Here is a 7,562-nt window from a genome sequence, read left to right as displayed (position 1 = left end):
CTTTATTTACAGCACTGTAGGCTGCATATCATTTTCATTGTTTTTTGTTTGTGTTTATATTACAGTATATTATGCTGTATACATTTTCTTTTTACTCTGATGTATGGAAGTTACTTTATGTGTGTGAATGATAATGGTTACAATTTCCTTGGCAGTATGAGTGCAATGTGTGATGTCAAACCTTGGAGGCTACTCTTACCCTAAAATCCTATTTCTTTTTTTCAGTTTTATACACAATTGTATTCTGTTAGCTAGACAAAAAACAGTACAGTAACCACTGTCAGTGAAGGACTGGGCTAAGACTGAAAGGTGGACTTGAGGGATATTTCAATGGTCCTCTGCCATAGTGACAAAACATCTAAACATTTTGACTTGAAGTGCTTACACAATGCCAAAGGGACGAAGCATTTTGGGGGCACTGACTGTTTAAATGAGAAGGAAATTTAGTTTTGACACATGAGTGAACTGTTTTGGGAGAGGTATGAACTTTTGCAGGTGAACCATGGTGTTGTGCCGAACCATCCACGTTATTTTGGCAAAAGCACCAAGAGTGTTGAGAACGTCCGGTCTGTTTCAAGAAATGAGCCAAAGCAATTGAGAAGGATCTTTGCCATTTTCGTGGCACTGACTCTTTATATGGGAAACAAATTTAGTTTTGAAGCATGAGTGAACAGTTTTAGGAGAGATATGAGCTTTTGCAAGTGAGCTATAGTGTTGTGCTGAACTGTAAGACTGTTTTGCCAAATGATCTTAGAGTTTTGAGAATGTAATTTCTGTTTCAAGAAATGGTCCAAACCAATGGAGAAAAACTGTAAAATAGGTGTCATTTGAAAGCTTAGAGTCTGAAATTTACAATGAATGTAGCCAATTTGATAAACTCCTAAGTAGTGCTGAGTTATTTGCTGATAAATAGAAAAAAATAAATCATAATTTATAAACTACTTTTTTGTACTACATTCAGCAATATGTCAAATACATCATACAGCTCAGATAGTCCTGTGTCATATGTCATTTGAAAGGTCTCATTGAGTAGAATACAGCAAGCATAATTGTTTCAGGCTTTTTACTAAACTTGAGCGAGGTTTTTGTAAAATAAGCCCTTCAAGAGACCCATGTGTAAACCATATATGGATGATGGAATTTTAGACACATTTCCGCTCGTAACTTCATGAAACATGCTCCGATTGTGGAAAATGACACATCATTATTTACAGCAGATGTTTACAATTAAGATGAGTCCAAACTCAACATAATCCATCACTCATAACTAAAGATATTCCTCATGGAGTTCTAGCACAAAAAATACCACAGACACACAGACTCACATAGCCAAGCAAGGTAGCTTAGACTTGGCCTTTTTACTCGTATCTTCATGAAACATACATCGATCATAAAAAATGACACATCGTTATTTACAGCAGGAGCTCACGATTAAAAAGAGCCCAAACTCAATATATTCCATCAATAAGATCTAAATATATTCCTCATGGCGTTCTAACACAAAAAATACCACAGACGCACCTAGCCAAGTATATACTCATGAAGCACTCACGTTTGGTTTTCGCTCATAACTTCACGAAGCATGCACAGATCATAGAAAAATGTACATCATTATTTTCAGTAGACTATCACAATTAAAAAGAGCCCAAACTCAGCATAATCCATCACTCAGATCTAAAGATATTCCTAATGGAGTTGTAACACACAAACCCCCACAGGTGCTCACAGAGCCTTGAATATAGATGTAGCCTAGCACGTATGTCGCGTTTTAACTCACAACTCAATGAAGCATGCATAAATTGTGGAAAATGGCACATCATTATTTACATGAGATTGTTAAGATTAAAAAGAGCCCAAACTCACCATAATCCATCATTCAGATCTAAAGATATTCCTCATGGACTTCTAACACATGTCTCTCCCATTCACTTTCAATGGCCCATTGAAACAATGGCCCTCAATGGCCCAGTGGAACACCACAAGTGTAACTCTGTGCCATTTTGTATAAGATAAAAGTTTTTCAAAACAAAATTCCTGGTGAAAAATTAAAGTAGACTAGTGTGATCAACAGTGCCAATTTTCTTCAGATTTTATTTAATATTTCCAAAATTATTCAAAAATAATGAGAGATGCCTACTCTCAAATAAATGAGGCCTACGATTAATCAGATGCAAATAGAAATATAAAACCAGTCCTAATTGAAAGAGAACAAGTTGACAAAAAGATTGAATCCAATATTGGGTGATAATACAACATAACAAGTGATTTATAAGCTATTTTTTGTAGGCCGGTCATTTTTGACCGGGAAGACCACAAGTGTGACAATGTGCCATTTTGTACAAAATAAAAGTTTTTCAAAACAAAATTCCTGGTGAAAAATTAAAGTAGACTAGTGTGATAAACAGTGCCAATTTTCTTCAGATTTTATTTAATATTTCCAAAATTATTCAAAAATAATGTTTTTTTTACTCAAAAAATGAGATCCCTACTGTCAAATAAATGAGGCCTACGATTACTCATATGCAAATAGAAATATATAACCAGTCCTAATTGAAAGAGAACAAGTTGACAAAAAGATTGAATCCAAAATTGGGTGATAATATTGCATAACGAGTGATTTATAAGCAATTTTTTGTAGGCCGGTCATTTTTGACCGGGAAGACCACAAGGGTGACAATGTGCCATTTTGTACAAAATAAAAGTTTTTCAAAACAAAATTCCTGGTGAAAAATTAAAGTAGACTAGTGTGATAAACAGTGCCAATTTTCTTCAGATTTTATTTAATATTTCCAAAATTATTCAAAAATAATGTTTTTTTTACTCAAAAAATGTGATCCCTACTGTCAAATAAATTAGGCCTACGATTAATTAGATGCAAATAGAAATATAAAACCAGTCCTAATTGAAAGAAAACAAGTTGACAAAAAGATTGAATCCAATATTGGGTGATAATATTGCATAACGAGTGATTTATAAGCAATTTTTTGTAGGCCAGTCATTTTTGACCGGGAAGACCACAAGTGTGACAATGTGCCATTTTGTACAAAATAAAAGTTTTTCAAAACAAAATTCCTGGTGAAAAATTAAAGTAGACTAGTGTGATAAACAGTGCCAATTTTCTTCAGATTTTATTTAATATTTCCAAAATTATTCAAAAATAAAGTTTTTTTTTTATTTAAAAAATGTGATCCCTACTGTCAAATAAATTAGGCCTACGATTAATTAGATGCAAATAGAAATATAAAACCAGTCCTAATTGAAAGAGAACAAGTTGACAAAAAGATTGAATCCAATATTGGGTGAAAATATAGTATAATGAGAGATTTATAAGCTATTTTTTATAGTCCGGCCATTTTTGACCGGGAAGATCCCGGGGGTTATAGGGTTTTGAACACCACACAAGGGTTAACATGTCCCAATCTGAATGTGATCTTTGGTACTGTTATGCCAGTGTCCAACAAGCCAAACACTTTGTTATTTTACGGTCTACAGACGAATTTAAGAAAATAACTGAGATTTTTTTTTTACTTTGAAAAAGGTTCTATGAAAGGGGGTATAGCTCAGTGGTAGAGCGTTTGACTGCAGATCAAGAGGTTCCTGGTTCAAATCCGAGTGCTCCCTTTATAGTGTCCCAATCTGAATGTGATCTTTGGTACTGTTATCCTAGTTCACAACAAGCCAAACACTTTATTTTACCTTCTACAGAAGAATTTACAGTTTTTCTCGATTGGTTTGGCTCATTTCTTGAAACCGAGATGACATTCTCAAAACCATAAGGTCATTTGGCCAAACAGTCTTACAGTTCTGCTCAACATTATAGCTCACTAGCAAAATCAAATATCTTTCCCCAAACTCTTCGTCCATGCTTCAAAAGCAGATTCCTTTCCCATATAAAAGGTCAGTACAGTCAAAATAGCACAGATCCTTCTCAATTGCCTTGGCACATGTGCATTCATTTAGTGCTTTTGTCAAAATAACCTGGATGGTTTAGCACAACACCATGGATCCCCTGCAAAAGCTCATATCTCTCCCAAAACAGTTTATCCATGTGTCAAAACTAAATATCCTTCTCATATAAATAGTCAATGCCCCCAAAATGCATTATACCTTTGGCATTGTTTAAGCACTGCAAGTCAAAATGCTTAGACGTTTTGTCACTGAGGCACAGGTCTAGCAACAGAATACCACTATGAATAAAACTAAAAGATTTTACAGTAAAATCAGCCTCCAATAAACCACTCATACTCAAGGAAACTGTAAACATTTTTATTCGTACAAAGAAATGTTAACATTAGAGAACATACTGTGAAAAGAAAACATATACAGGATTCTGTAAATGTGAACAGTTATAAACACAAACAAAAAACAAAAAAAACTCTAGCCTACCATACTGTAAATAAAGTTTCAGAACTATAGTACAGTAATATTTTCAGTGGTCGCCATTGTCACCCTCTCTTTCCTGGCCACCATCCTCATCCTCCTGGCCATCGACGCGCTGCTCTCTGTTAGGCCATAAATTCTCATCCACATCGCAACGGATATTTTCTCTTGCGATGCAGCGAGGGAAGAAACGGCGTGAATGTCTCAACCATCCCCTACATTGATCCCCTGTGATGTCCTCACATGCAGCATCCATTGCATGCAGCAGGGCCCTCTGGTCTTGAGCCTGATGCTCATACACCCTCCACCTCCAAGCTGAAAAAAACTCCTCAATTGGATTTAGGAAAGGAGAGTAAGGTGGAAGAAACTCCATTAGCATCCGGGGATGGGTGGTGAACCAGGTTCTGATGCGTGGGCCACGGTGGAAGTTCACATTATCCCACACAATGACATAATGTGGTAGCTGAGGTCCTTCTTCACCTCTCTCATTTTCCGGGATCAGATCAGTATAAAGGTGGTCCAAAAAATTGAGGAGCTTTTGTGTATTGTAGGGCCCTAAACTGGGAATGTGTGTGGCCACACCTCTTTCTGATATAGCGGCACACATTGTTATATTTGCTCCTCGCTGGCCTGGGACATCCACAGTGGCTCGGTGGCCAATGATGTTACGGCCACGCCTTCGACCTTTGGCCAGGTTTGAAGCCAGCTTCATCAACGAACACTAGGATGTGAGAGGTTTCGTTGCCTTCTAATGCCATTATTCTCTACAATAGAATAAAAATAAATCTAATCAGTCAAGTAGAGACAGATACTGCAGGGAGGATCTAAAGTACTGTAAAAAGAGGGAGTGAAAAACTGAAGACAATTTCTAGGCAAAATGCTCTAGTCACACAAAGCTGGATTCTGAAGGTAAAAAGGATAAAGCAAAACAAAAAAAAGTGGTAACCATGTCTTACTGTAATAGTGTTACAATGATAGACAACCAGTAGTTGACTTACATGCACATACTGGTACCGCAGCTCTTTCACTCTGTCAGAGTTTCTCTCAAATGGTACCCTGTAAATCTGTTTCATGGTCATCTGATGTTTCTTCAATACCCGGTCTATTGTGGAGATGCTGATAGAGTTTATATTTTGGAACATTACATTGTCTAGAAGGATTGCATTACGAATCTGTCTCAGTGTGATGGCATTATTTGCAATGACCATGTTGCATATTTCTCGTTCTTGTTGTTCATTTAGAAGTTTTCTTCTGCCACCCACTTGAGGCTGTCGTCCAATCCTAGACATACAAGTCAAAGGTCAACACTGTAAATTTGTTACAAAATGAGTTACCAATGTAATTGTACTGCTGTTTTATGGTACTAAAAGTGTGATGCACTGCACAGTGACTGGAATACTATTCACAGTATTTTCTCCATTTTTTTTTCTTTGTCATTTTTATAGTATCATATAACATCACATGAAGATATTACAGTACTCTAGGCCTACACACACACCAACACTGAATAGTTCAATAGAATAGTTCTGTACCTGTTTTCCCTGCGAAAGGTTTGGATGATGGAGGAGACTGTAGACCGAGGCACATTAGGCTGCACTCGGCGACCTGCCTCTGCCATTGTGAGGCGATGGTTTATAACGTGGTCAATAAGGGTGGCCCGGATTTCATCTGGGACATCATGGTGCCTCTGTGCTCCTCGGCCTCTTCCCCCTATTCCTCCACGCATTCTCACTCCTCCTCTTCCTCTTCTTCTTCCTCCTCTTCCTCGAGCAGGAAGTTGCTGTTGTACTTGGCGAGGTGCTTCCATGTTCACACTGCAAATGAAACTGGCCCCGGGCCAAGCTCTGTCTATATACTTTTGGCAGCAGTCATAATCATAGACAACACCTGTCAGGTAACTAAACAAACTGTTTGATTGGTTATCTGAGATGTGGGAAACTGCTCCTTCGTTAGTTCTAATTTCACCTGATTGATTGTCAAGTACTGTCATAAATTTATCAAATGTTCCAAGAAATTCTTTCATGGTATTATATCTTTGACTAATTTTGACAGTTGAACAGACAATTGTGCATATGATGACTTACACAATGAAACCATGCTGATATGTTTTGGAGAGAGTAACCATTTCACTGAAAAATCAACTAATCAGTTTAGATCAGCAAGATCTATTTATTTGGAAAATGTGCTAAATGTGGGCTCATTGTGCTAACTGTAGCTACTTGTACATAATCATTTGAAAAAAAGCACAGAGTCACTTGAGACATGTACTAAAGCATTTGCAATTTGATAAAACCAATGAAAAATGACATTCTGTTGTGAACAATTGCAAGGTGGTTTGGAGATTTGTCCATGTTATTTTGAGAATGTCATCTCGGTTTCAAGAAATGAGCCAAACCAATCGAGAAAAACTGTAAGAAAATTACTTGGATTTTTTTTTTTTACTTTGAAAAAGGCTCTCTGGAAGGGGGTATAGCTCAGTGGTAGAGCATTTGACTGCAGCTCAAGAGGTCGCCGGTTCAAATCCAAGTGCCTCCTTTATAGTGTCCCAATCTGAATGTGATCTTTGGTACTGTTATCCTAGGTCACAACAAGCCAAACACTTTATTTTACCTTCTACAGACGAATTTAAGAAAATTACTTGGATTTTTTTTTTTACTTTGAAACAGGTTCTCTAGAAATGGGTATAGCTCAGTGGTAGAGCATTTGACTGCAGATCAAGAGGTCCCCGGTTCAAATCCGAGTGTCCCCTTCATAGTGTCCCAATCTGAAAGTGATCTTTGGTACTGTTATCCTAGTTCACAACAAGCCAAACACTTTATTTTACCTTCTACAGACGAATTTAAGAAAATTACTTGGATTTTTTTTTTTACTTTGAAACAGGCTTTCTGGAAATGGGTATAGCTCAGTGGTAGAGCATTTGACTGCAGAGCAAGAGGTCCCTGCTTCAAATCCAAGTGCCCTCTTTATAGTGTCCCAATCTGAAAGTGATCTTTGGTACAGTTATCCTAGTTCACAACAAGCCAAACACTTTGTTTTACCTTCTACAGATGAATTTAAGAAAATTACTCGGATTTTTTTTTTTTTACTTTGAAAAAGGTTCTCCGAAAGGGGGTATAGCTAAGTGGTAGAGCATTTGACTGCAGCTCAAGAGGTCCCCGGTTCAAATCCGAGTGCCCCTTTTA

The 7,562-nt window shown here is 37.1% G+C and overlaps 1 long non-coding RNA gene across 1 annotated transcript; it reads right to left on the bottom strand.

Annotated features, from left to right (window-relative positions):
* Positions 1-3,728: 3,728 nt before the first annotated feature.
* LOC311074760 lies at positions 3,729-6,056 on the bottom strand. The gene is made up of 3 exons (XR_014604360.1): positions 5,913-6,056; positions 5,379-5,661; positions 3,729-5,144 (listed from the first exon to the last, which is right to left on the bottom strand). It is a non-coding gene; the product is annotated as an uncharacterized lncRNA (long non-coding RNA).
* Positions 6,057-7,562: the final 1,506 nt, after the last annotated feature.

The sequence above is a fragment of the Abramis brama genome (genome assembly GCF_963993115.1).
Source record: "Abramis brama genome assembly, chromosome: 23".
In the NCBI taxonomy this organism is placed as follows: Eukaryota; Metazoa; Chordata; class Actinopteri; order Cypriniformes; family Leuciscidae; genus Abramis; species Abramis brama.
The sequence above is the reverse complement of the archived record's forward strand: the minus strand, read 5'-3'. Positions and strand labels throughout refer to the sequence as shown.